At 50.1% G+C, this 12,857-nt stretch overlaps 1 protein-coding gene across 11 annotated transcripts in view; it reads right to left on the reverse strand.

Moving 5' to 3' along the window:
- Positions 1-12,857, reverse strand: part of CAMTA1 (calmodulin binding transcription activator 1) — a 980,974-nt gene that overhangs the window by 56,121 nt on the left and 911,996 nt on the right. The window contains exon 1 of one of the 11 annotated variants that reach the window (XM_054441148.2): positions 9,140-9,325. The exons of the other annotated variants lie outside the window; for them this stretch is intronic. The gene's annotated coding sequence lies outside the window, so the exon portion shown is untranslated. Of the gene's footprint in view, positions 1-9,139; positions 9,326-12,857 lie in introns of those variants that run through there. 11 annotated transcript variants of the gene reach the window in all.

Consider the following 12,857-nt stretch of genomic DNA (forward strand, 5'->3'; position numbering starts at 1 on the left):
ATACCACAGCTCAGAACTATTTTGTGAGGATGGTCTATCTGCTGAAGCATTTCCCAGGTTGCATTCTGTAGAACATTTCCCATGAGCTATTGATCAGCAGACACAAAATGCTGTATCAAAGATGTTTTGGAAATACTAGGTGAAACACAAATAAACACATTTACACCTCATTAAGGGAAGACTTTTCTGAACCCTAATATGCTAACAGACGCTATAAATTGATAATCGCCAATAGTAGGTGTGTTTCTTAAACTTATGTGAAACTTTTTGTGGGGTGGGGGCTGGGGGGCAGTTCTTATAGGCATTTCCTGAAACTAATGTTCCCACAGAAGAGTTTGGGAAGGAAACTAGCCCTAAGGATACCTTTCTGATATAGACAATCTCCGAGTTAGGAAAGTCTTGGTCCATACTCTTCCTCTTCCTCTTCCTCTTCCTCTCATCAGGCTCTGGTACTACTCCAGCGTAGCGCAGACTCCAGTAAAACTACGTGGATGAGTGGTGCGTGCCAACCAGAGATCAGTGTGGGAAATGGTTTGACCCATTGTCTCCTCACTACCATTGCCTCTCTCCCAACTCAGGAGACTCCCTCACTCACTCTGTGTGGTCAGTCCATTCCACTTCAGACAACCTTTGACAGACAGAATCACTTCTTTAACCCACCCTCTCCTGATACGGTTTGGCTGTGTTTCCACCCAAATCTCATCTTGAATGGTAGCTCCTATAATCCCCATGTGTCGTGGGCAGGACCCAGTCGGAGGTATCTGAATCATGAGCGTGGATTTTTCCCGTGCTGTTCTCGTGATAGTGAATAAGACTCATGAGATCTGATGGTTTTATAAAGGGCAATTCCCCTGGACACGTCCTCTCACCTGCTGCCATGTAAGACGACGTGCCTTTGCTCCTCCTTCGCTTTCTGCCATGATTGTGAAGCCACCCCAGCTGTGTGGAACTGAGTCCATTAAACCTCTTTTTCTCTGTAAATTACCCAGTCTTGAGTATTTCCTCACAGCAGCATGAAAATGGACTAATACATTTCCCTATCCTTGTTTTACTTATCCGAGGCACCTCAGAAAGATTTCTCTCACTCTCTTTCTTTGTTCCATTTGGGAATAAAAGTAAGATTGAGCTGGATGTGGTGGCTCCAGCCTGTAATCCTAGCACTTGGGGAGGCGAGGCAGGTGGACTGCTTGAGCTCAGGAGTTCAAGACCAGCCTGGGCAACATATGAAACCCTGTCTCTACAAAAAATCCAAAAACTAGCCAGGCACAATGATGCACACCTGTAGTCCCTGTTACTTGGGAGGCTGAGGTGGGAGGATCACTTGAGCCTGGGCAGCGGGAGTTGCAGTGAGCCGAGATCGCACCACTACACTTTGGCCTGGGCATCAGAGTCAGACCCTGTCTCAAAAAAAAAAAAAAAAAAGTAATTATAATGAATAACGTTGGAGTTAGGTTATCAATAAATTTATATTACTTATTCTATCCAACTTTACTCTAAAACATTAGAGAACTAGACTGTATTTTCAGAGAACCATTTTGAGTTCTACCCTGTGAATTAAGAATCTTCACCAAAACTGTTGCCATTTACCAAAGTTATTTTATATATTTCCTTATTTAAGCAGCATCACTTAATACATCAATTCTTTCACTTGTTTTGCAACACATACTTGTATATTATATATTGATAGACTTTATAGATTATGTAGTTCAATGTTTTGTAATATGCATATATATGTGTGCACACACATTATTTTAATTATTTCTCTCCTGCAAATGCAGAGTATCTATAGTGGGTCCCAAAAGGTTTTTGTTCTCAGGCTAGCCTGGGAACCTACCTGCCATTTATTGCACTGTTTTTCTGGGAAATATTACTCAACTGACTTAAAAGCTTTCAGAATCATCAGTTTTAGGCCAAGTACTTCCTGTTTTTTACATCACTAGATAAAACATCTTACACACACATGCGCACCAGGGGCATTGGTTCTGGCTAGAGTGACATCGTTTCTTTCACTAGAAAAGAGGATATTTAAATAAATTCTTTGGTGATTAATCCAAACCACAGTGTATAATACTAAGGAATTGAACCATACTTTCTGGAAATGGTCCTAGAAATTGTTGGTCAATATCCATTTAAAGATTCACTAAAAGGTGATGGGTTCTGGTTCCTCTTTCTCATTTAAAATGGGACCATGAGAATAAAAGCAAGGAAGAAAGCCCTAGAGTGAGTTTCTGTAGCTTCAGGATGGTGTTTTCTTTAGGACTATGACAATCAAGTGTGAAGACCAAAACCTATTGGTTCCTTCACAGTTGGCCCCCCTAGCATCCCTTCCTTCATCCCTGATCAGGGCACCTTGCTTCTTCCTTGGGGAGCGCAATGGACTGAATGTTATGTCTTCCTAAAATTCCTATGTTGAAATCCCAACTCCCAACGTGATGGTATTAGGAAGTGGGACCTCTGGAAGGTGATTAGGTCTTGAGAGTACAGCCCTCATGAATGGGATTATATATGGGTGCCCTTATAAAAGGGACACCAGAGAGCAACTTGCCCTCTTTCCACCTTGTAAGGATACAGCAAGAAGTTGGCAGTCTACAACCCAGAAGTGACCCTCACCATGCTGGCACTGATCTTGGACTTTCAGCCTCCAGAACTATGAGAAATAAATTTCTGTTGTTTACAGGACACCTGTCCATGGTACTTTGTTAGAGCAGCCTGAACTAAGGAACTGCACCCGGTTGAGGTGGCACAGAGCCCAATTCTTAGCTCCAGGGATGTATGAGCCAGACCTTATGAATGACAGGACCATGTCCCCCTTATTCAAGAGATTAGACACGTGACTCAAGATGGGCCAATAAGAGATGAGACATTTGCTGGAACTACAGGGAAAGAAGAGCTGTCTTCCTGGAGACATCTGGTAATTTGGCAGATGATAAGCCTGTAGCTCAGAGTGGGCCATCTTGCTGCCATATTGGGGACCCTTCCCTGCTTGAGAATAAAATTAACATAGAGGAGGAGAGTGGGTTGGGGGCAGTGGGGGAGGCCTAATGACATCATTGCGCATCTAGAGCCAGTTCTATCTGAAGATAACACTAATTCTGGACTTCATAAGAGTCAATAAATTCCTTTTTTTTTTTTTTTTTTTTTTTGAGACAGGGTCTCGCTCTGTCACCCAGGCTGGAGTGCAGTGGTGTAATCGTGGCTCACCCCAGCATCAAACTCCTGGGCTCAAGCAATCCTCCTGCTTCAGCCTCCCGAGTAGCTGGGACTACAGGCATGTGCCACTGTGTCCAGCTATTTGTTTTAAACTTTTTTAAAAGATGAGGTCTTGCTATGTTGCCTAGGCTAGTCTCAGACTCCTAGCCTCAAAGAGATCCTCCTGCCTTGACCTCCCAAAGTGCTGGGATTACAGGTGTGAGCCACCACACGGCCAAGTTCCTTTTTTTATGTAAGCCAGTCTGAGGTGGAGTTCTGCCACTTGCAGCTGGAAGAGGAGTCTACAGTCAATCTATTGTCCGGGTGCAGTGGCTCACACCTGTAATCCCAGCACTTTGGGAAGCTGAGGCGGATGGCTGCAGTGAGCCAAGATGGTGCTATTGCACTCCAGTCTGGGTGACACAGTGAGACACTGTCTGAAAAAATAATATTAAAAAAAAGTAAATAAAAAGTCAATCTATTAACTGAAATGTAGATCCTTTTGCTAAATAATTAGAAAAGTTCTGCTTCCACTTACAAATAAAAAATTGTTATTCAATACCACTAAATATACCTTAGTATACAAATGTTATTAATCTACAAAACATGTGATAAATGACAGTAGCAATAAACTGTCTTGCTTATTCGAAACACTGATTCAATGTTGACTGCCCAAACATTCAGTAAGACAAGGAAAGGTATACTGAGCTCTGGCCTGGCTGGAGACTATCTGTTGAATTCATACATATGGAGGTATCTTAATTCTTTCAGGCCTTAGGTGACTGCTAAATGCGGCGTCATAACAGACACATACCATAGAAAAGAATCACAGCAGAACAGCTGAATTGAGAGAATTAGGAAATATCTAGTCTAGTGGCTTTCAACTTTTTTAAACTGTGGTCCACAGAAAGAAATAGAAGGCAGCACACACACTCCCATATGGAAACAGAAAAGCTTCCCAAATCAATACTTACCCTTACTATGTGCAATGCACTCTGATTTTAAAATCTGATGATGGTGACCATGCTTTTCTGAACCACTAATGGGTTTGGAAAACAGGTAAGAGAGCCGGAGATACAAGGTAATTTACATAAGGTTTCTCACTGAGTGAATGGTAGAGCTGAAACACCCAGTGCCCATCCTGCTATATTACATGAAAGAAAACAGCTGTTACCTACACACATCCCTAGACAGTGGGCTTCTGGACAATATTCTCAGTCTGGGAAAATGATTCAGGGGTCAGGCCTATTTTACACTGGTACAGTGTCCAGGATTTTTAGGGCCACCTCAAGACCACTTAAGTGAAAACTCACATCCACCAGTTGGCTTTAGACTCACATCCACAGATTGATTTTCGACTCCTCTCACTCCTCCCTGAACTGACCTGCATGGGAGATCATTTGGAGTTTGTGCCTAAATAACCAACAAGCAAGACTGAAGCGAAGGCACGGAGTAGGATCAAGTTTGTCTTGGGCTTGAAGAAACACATTTCATTACAGTCTCCTCACCCTACCCAATGAGTAGCATCACGCTGGATAACTTCTTTGCCAACTAACAATATTCATGAAACTTCAACTCCCAGGTGGCATTATGCTAGGCATAGTAGAAGATACAGCTTAGGTGCCGCCCCTCCACACCCCATAAACAGCTGTTAATCTAATCTGGGAGGTGAGAAAAAAAGCTTCATTAATAAATGACTTGAGTGAGGCTCAGAGGAAAAAAGAGACAGAATTTAACATGGAGTATGGGTGACGGTAGGCACACCAGCACACCAGCCTGGCTGCGTGTGACAGAGGGCTCATGCCGTGTGGCTGGGGATGGGGCGTGGCCAGCTGGAGAGTGAAACATGATGTATGGGGCAGTGAAAGTCAGGTGAAACAAGAAAGGTGAAAAAATGGAGAGAATGATTAATTTTAGTAGTTGATAAATATTAGTTTAATATAATGGAGAAATTTATTTACATGGCTTATCATCACTTTCCACATTACAAAAACATTATGTAGCTTTATGACCAGCACTTTAACTCCTAGAAACATTTACCCTCATTAAACTCCTTATACTTTACCTTCCTCAAAGTAATATTTAATTATTAGTTTTAATTTGCTAAGCAACTGATGTACAGTAGGTGCTTCAAAGATGAGCTGACTAGTCTCTCCATATCACGTCTAAAGCTATGCTCTATTTTCAATGTTTACAAGACAATATAAAATTAAGCAAATCACAGGGATCACGATACTTTATAAACTAAAATTCCAGTTAGTCTATCAAAGGAACTTTACTGAAATGAAGCATTACACAAGATCATACTGGCATTCTCCCCCTCAACTATCTTTTTCTTTTTCTTTTTTTTTGAATCAGGGTCTTGCTGTTGCCCAGGCTGCATAGCAGTGGCATGATCATGGCTCACTGCAGCCTTGAACTCCTGGGCTCAAGCGATCCTTCTGCCTTGGCCTCCCAAAGTGCAGAGATTAGAGGTGAAAGCCACCATGCCTGGCTATTTTTTGTTTTGTTTTGTTGAGATGGAGTCTCGCTCTGTTGCTCAGGATGGAGTGCAATGGCACGATCACAGCTCACTGCAACCTCCACCTACTGGGCTCAGGCGATCCTCCCACCTCAGCCTCCTGAGTAGCTGGGACTGTAGGCATGCACCCCCACACCTGGCTAATTTTTGTATTTTTTCTAGAGACGGGGTTTCTCCATGTTGCCCAGGCTGGTCTTGAACTCCTAGGCTCAAGCAATCCACCTGCCTCGGCCTCCCAAAGTGCTAGAATTACAAGTGTCAGCCACCACACTTGGCCCTATTTTTAAAGTTACTATTCACAACCTATCATACCATGGTTTTAATGAGTCACCTGCTGTACTGCTTGTGGGGTGAAGAGTAACTATCTCCTGATGGCGATGGCATCTCCTTGTCTGCCTGTCATGTTAAGCCAAATGCAGTCACATAAGAGAATAGCAAAGAAAAGATGGTCATTCGACTTCAGGGCAATTCATTTAAGAAGAGGATAAGACTCTAACTGAAGGTCTCCATGACTATGAACGCCAACATCCCCATGACATGATGTGACACTACCCATTGGTGTCACCCAGCAGGCTAATAAGCACTTCTGAAATGTTAAATGTGAGTAATAATAACATGTGGTTTTTAATATAATTCAATACATCACATCTGGACTTTTCCCACCATCACGCCTGTAATCTCAGCACTTTGGGAGGCAAAGGCGGGTGGATCACTTGAGCTCAGGAGTTTGAGCCCAGCCTGGGCAACATGGAGAAACCTCATCTCTACAAAAAATACGACAAATTAGCTGGGCATGGTCGTGGGTGCCTGTAGTCCCAGCTACCCAGGAGACTGAGGTGGGAGGATCACCTGAGCCCGGGAGGTGGAGGCTGCACTGAACCATAATCATGCCACTGCACTCCAGCCTGGGCGACAGAGTGAAACCTGTTTCAAAAAGAGCCTCACACCTTTCACTCGGAAAACTTTCATGTCAACCAATTCTTTAACTTTGCTATCTTTCTCATATTAAGTAAATAATTCTCAGTTCCACTTGTTATTCACGTACTGGATTCTAGAACAGCCCCACATGAATATACTGCAGCAATGACAGCTCTTAGTAAAGGCCCAGTTCAGTCCTAAATAGAAGACTAAAGAAAAGCCTGGGCCGCGCGCGGTGGCTCACGCCTGTAATCCCACCACTTTGGGAGGCTGAGGCAGGCAGATCACAAGGTCAGGAGTTCAAGACCAGCCTGGCCAACATAGTGAAACCCCATTTCTACCAAAATACAAAAACGAGCTGGGCGTGGTGGCGCGCACCTGTAGTCCCAGCTACTCGAGAGACTGAGGCAGCAGAATCACTTGAACCCGGGAGGTGCAGGTTGTGGTGAGCCGGGATCATGCCACTGCACTCCAGCCTGGGCAACAGAGCGAGACTCCGTCTCAAAAAAAAAAAAAAATTAGCCTGAAATAATGCATCCGCCAGGGTATCACCAAAGCCAAATTCTTAAATAATACAAACAAGACTGTTATTAACGAGTACATGAAATACTGTATTTCCATTTGAGTTGTTCAGATTATAATTAATCAGGATGACCTCATCAAGGTCTCTCAGGAATACACAGCAGTTCTCGGCTTCTTTTCACTACTAGGTTAAATTTATTTAGGAAATGCATACGCTGTAAGTAAATGCTATTTTCTAGAACATTAAACATTATTACTCTCTAAATCTAATACAAAAAAAGAGAAACATAAATTTATTTGCTAGTGTCTTAATTCTGATCTTGGAATAATAACTTTTTTTTTTTTTCTAAACACACAGCAGGAAAAGTGCTTCTGCATAATGCATTTCTCTTGATCCGGTTCCCAGCAATAGTTTCTCGCTAAGACACAGATTCTGTAGGGAAACGGAATACTTCAGCTCCTCAAGGTAGTAAGAGAAAAAGATTACTTGTATGTATAGCCAGACATTTTATCGATAAAACTTGGGAGCACGATTTTAAAAAGTCAGGGGTTGGCCTCACTGGTGGAAAAAATATAATGCACATTCAAGCAACCAAACACAGGAGGCACTTCTGTAGTTATCTGAGGGCACCTTTCACGTTTACTGAGTCGGCTTCCAGGATTACATACTTCAGGCTGCCAACAGAAATCCTATCACGTAAAAGCGGGCAAAATAGAAAATGGACTTTAAAATTGTCGACCTTCCCTGGTGAGGCAACTGATTAAGAAGATAGTCTGCAAGAATATCATCACTTCAGAAATTTATTCTGATACCTGATTCGTAGAGAAATGCTTTTGATGTCTGCAGTAATCTACAGAGATCGAAAAAGTCTCAAACACCAGAACGCCATCAGCGCCACCTCTAAAGAGGCGCAATGCCTAGAAACCCAATCACCAGAGCTCCGAAAATGCAAAAAGGCCACCCCGAGCGTCTATCCTGGCCCATCTGCGCGTGGAAAGTGCTCTCTGGTCGCCAGTCTCCAGGGAAGCAAAGCTCTCAGAAGTTCCTCCGAGCCTTCCATCCACTTTCAGGACTGCACTGTGCACGCGGGTGAATCGAGCGTCCCTCCGCTCCCCCGGGCTATAGTTAGACACAGTCTCCCGCCGCCCCATCCCGCACCCGCTGAGGAGCGCAGGGCTGTGCCCACACCTCGCCCCGCACCTGCCCGCCCAGGGACACCGGGAGCCCCGCGGGCCCCGCCGCGGGAAGGAGGCGGCGCTGGGTCCCAAAAGCCCGTGGCGAGGAGGAGCCGCGCGCCCCAACACACTCGCCGCGGGCCGGGCCCCCGCGCGCCCCGACGCCGCCCCAGCCCCGCCCGCGCGCGCCCGACACGCTCGTCCCCGCCCTCGCTCCCGCACAGACACACGCGCGCGTCCTCGCACCGCTCCAGAAGCGCATCCGGCCCGCGCTCGCACCCAGACACGCGTGGCTCACACCCGCCGCTCACGTCCCTCGCACAAACACACACGAGCGCTCCTCACGCCCTCGGCCACTCCAGACACACGGCCCCGGGCCCCACGCAGGCTCGGGCGTCGACACACCCTCGCGGCATGGACACGCGTGTCTCCCACCCACTCCTCGGAGAAACGCACCCCCTCCCCACAGCCCCTCACCCTTGCTCCTCACACTCACTCCCCACTCTCGCCCCAGAAACACGCCCCCCACACCGGGCCCGCCGCATCCCCACACTCCCCACTCGCGCCAGAAACGCGCGCACCCTCGCGGCCCTTCCCCGCCGCGCGTAAACACGCCCGGCCCGCGCACGCCCTCCCGGCCTGGCCCCGCACACTCGCGCCAGAAACACGCGTGGCCGCGCACCACGCCCCCGACCCGCGAGCACGCGTGCCCCCCCACGCCCCGGCCCCGCCCTCGCCCCGCGCGCGCCCCCGCCGGCCGCCGCCCTCGCCCGCACGCGCCCTCCGCCTAACCCCGCGCCGCCGCGCACTCACCCGGACCCGCTGAGCTCGGCTCCCGCTCGTCAGGCTTGCGCCGAGCCGCCGCTCACTGGCTCCTACGCCCCGCCCGGCCCGGCCCGGCCCGGCCCGGCCCGGCCCCGCGCCCGCTCAGCTTCACTCTCCGCAGCTGGAACGACTCGCGGGCTCCGGGTACCGCTGTCTCCCCGCCACTGCCCGAGTGCGCCGCCCGAACCAATGGCGGGGCGCGGCGGTGAGCTCACCGGACCCGACCCCGCCCCCCAGGCCGTGTGGCCCAATCGGAGGACGCGACGTCACCCGGAGCCGGGCAGAAGCTGGTGCGGGGCGCGGAGCCGCTCGGCGCGGGGACTGCGCCGGAACTGCGCCCGAGCCGCGCTGGACGGCGGGGCCCCGGCCGGAGGGTGCGGGCGGAGCGCGGCCCGGGCGTACCCGCGCGAGACCCGGGCCCCCGGTCCCTCGCGACGCGGTCCCCGCCGCTCTGCCCGCCCGGCTCAGCGCGGCCCGCGAATGGGGCGGCCACGGTCCCCTCGAGGCCGGGACGGCTCGGAGCCCGACGGCTGCGCCCGCTGCCCGGGCCGACGGCCCCCGGAGCCCCACGCGGACCGCCCGTTCCCCTTCCCGCGGGGCCGCCCCGCGCCCGCCCTGCCCGGCTCCCCGCGCCGTCGGGGCCGCCCGAAGCTCCGCGCCGAGGGCCCGCGTTCCCGGGCTCGGGCTCCCTGCGCGGTCCCGGCGCGCCCTGCGGCGGCGGCGTCTGCAATGCAGCCGGCGGGAGGAGCCGGAGCTGCGCAACGAGCGGGGGAGCGTGGGGGCCGGGAGGGAGGGGGCCGGGGCCCGAGGACCCAGGGAGGGCCAGGGCGGGGCGGAGGACGGTGGGCGGGGACGGTGGCGGCGGCTCCGGCTTTGGGGAGGGGGTGCGGCGCTGGACCCCCTTAGCTGGAGTGCAGGCCTCCGCCCACCCTTTGGGTCTGACCTCCGCGTTCCAAAGTTCCAGGTCCAGCCCTGCGCACTTGGGGACTTCTGCGTGAGGGTCTCTCGCCCCGGCCACAAATCCCGAGCCGCACCTCTTAATCGAGGCTCAGGCGTCCCGAGCGGATCCCGCTTTCTTTTTTCCCTGTGCTGTTTGCAGTCCCACGGCCTCGCACAGAGAAAGTGCCTGACCCCAAGACTTGTGATGAGACAGTCTATTTTGTTTTTGTTATGTACTAATAGATATAGATATATAGATAACAGTCAATTATCTGTAAAATCGGCCATGTCTCTGCCATCTGGGTAAAAAGGTGTCTCGAAATTGGGGGCGGAGTCTCTTTTCTGACCCTACCCAAAGGCACACAGAAACAACCCCAACATTTGCAGAGCCATTAAGCCTGTACACCCAATGAGGAATCGCTGGTTAGAGGCCGCGTGAAGGACGCCCTGACCAAGCTGGGTCCTGCCCATGCTGGTAGATCGTCCATGGCTTCCCTTGGGGGCTGTCACCCACTGTAAACCTGAGCAAGTTCATCTCCTGTTTCGAAGCCTGCCCTGGCAAAGCCCCAGTACATATTCCAATCCTGCTCTAGGTCAGTATTCCCACTGCACCTGTTTACCCCTCGCCCGCCCCCCGGGTCACCACGCAGGACCCCTTGCACGTCCCCCCCCCCCACGCCGCAACTTTGCTATGCACTTCCTCCCCTTTATCTGCTAGGGAGACTCCTATGCATTCATCAAGGTCCAGCTCAAATCTGGCCACCCTCAGTGGCTTTTCCTGACGCCCTCAGCAGAACCCTCCAGCTTTGTTATGTGTTGGTGTTGCAGTACACAGTGAGTGAGTTCTGTTTGTCTCCAGGGCGGCAATGAAAGGGTAGTCATCAGGGACACATGGACTCGGGAAACCAACCCCCTGGGTTCAGAGTGGGCTCGTTGCTAGCTGTGTGCCCCACTGTCTGTGCCTTCATATCTATGGTGCGGGAGTTAAAGGAATCAGTAGGTGGAAGGTGCATGTACCAGTGCCTGGCACTGATGTACCTTCAATCAAAGTTAGCTACCGTTGCCAGCTTTGTCAAAACGGGGTACTTGGGGGCGAGGAGGAGTGGCTGGAGGCTGGGGTTGGGGTGGCTTCTGGGTTTCTGGTGCTGTTTTAATCTCGACCTGGGCACTGGTTTTAGTTTGTGAAAAATCATTGAGTTGCATACTTAGAATATGTGCACTTTTCCATATGTCCATCATACATTAATAAAAAGTGTTTCTAGAAGTTAGTTGTTTTTCACTAAGAGCAAGACAGCCCTCATCTCCTTGAGAACAAGAACAAAGCCTGACTTATCCCAGCAGCTTGCACAGTGCTGGCGGGGCACACTGTAAGTGCTCAGCTGATGGTCGTTGAATTGCTCTGAATGGATTGTGAGCAAGAGACCAGCAGGGGTGGAGGCTGACAGGAGAGACAGCGCCTGCCTCTGTACTCTAAAGTGCCAGGGAACTCGTGGTGATTTGGATCCAGTTCAGGCACCTGAAACCCAGTTAAAGAGAAGGAATCTTCAGTCTTTTCTCTCTCAGGTGGGGAAGTTCTTTTTCCTGTTGTTGTTTTTGTTGTTGTTTGTTTGTTTTGGCAGACACAAGTTTCAGCCCTGGCATCCCAGCTTCTGAGGAGGGGCCTCAGGGGTACCCATGACCCCTCACCCTTCCTCCAGCAGCCCCACCTCTGCCGAGCAGGTGGGACAGGTGGGGTCATGGCTGCAGCAGCCCAGGAGGCACTGGCTGAGCCCTGCTGAGTGGGTTGGGGTCAGGAGCCTGGGGTGACGTTTCTGCATGGGGAATGTCCTGGTACTGTTTCTCGGCTGGGCTCGTTTTTCTCCTGGAGTGCCTACCACTTTGAGTCCTCACCACCACAGGAGCAGGAGGCTTCCTTGGGTCCCTTTCTTGGAAAGTCAGGCAGAGCTAGGGCGGGATGAGCTGGGTGCTCCTGAGGCGAGCCCCGACAGCTGCCAGCGCCCTAGAACTGAATCTCCACAGGTGGTTCCTTGTGGTATTCATGTTCTTTCTTCCAAGTTAGAAAATGAGAGAATAAGGCACTCGTGTGATTCAAGCATATTGTTACACTGGGTTTTTATGGGACTTTGAGCATACCTGGGTTGTTTTGTAAAATAGAGAAAAAGAATACTCAGTTATGAGTCCATTGGCAGTACCCAGGTTAAGTGCAATTTTTGTCCTTTAAAGCAGATACAGCCAGGCACAGTGGCTCACATCTGTAATCCCAGTACTTTTAGGAGGCTGAGGCAGGAGGATCACTGGAACCCAGGAGTTCGAGACCAGCCTGGGCAACATAGTGAGACCTCCTCTCTACAATTTTTTTTAAAAAAATTAGCTGGGTGTGGTGGTGTGTGTCTGTAGTCCTAGCTATTTGGGAGGCTGCGGCGAGAGGATTGCTTGAACCCAGGAGGTTGAGGCTGCAGTAAGCCATGATCACACCACTGCATTCCAGCCTGGGCAACAGAGCAAGACCCTGTCTCAAAAAGGGGGAGAAAAAAAGCAGATACAGGGAGTTGATATATCAGCCCTAACCCTGCTGAGGGTCTCAGGATGAACCCAGGGGGTGGATCCTGTTGCAGAGGAGGAAGAAGGGAATTTCACTCTGTTGGATGCCTGTTATCTGCCTGCTGTTGTGCTAGGCACTCACATACACTGCTGCAAATTCTCCTGCAAGCAGGATATTCTATAGAGGGTAAGACAAAAGTTTCAAAAAGTCAGATAACTTGCTCAA

The sequence above is a fragment of the Pongo pygmaeus genome, chromosome 1, assembly GCF_028885625.2.
Source record: "Pongo pygmaeus isolate AG05252 chromosome 1, NHGRI_mPonPyg2-v2.0_pri, whole genome shotgun sequence".
In the NCBI taxonomy this organism is placed as follows: Eukaryota; Metazoa; Chordata; class Mammalia; order Primates; family Hominidae; genus Pongo; species Pongo pygmaeus.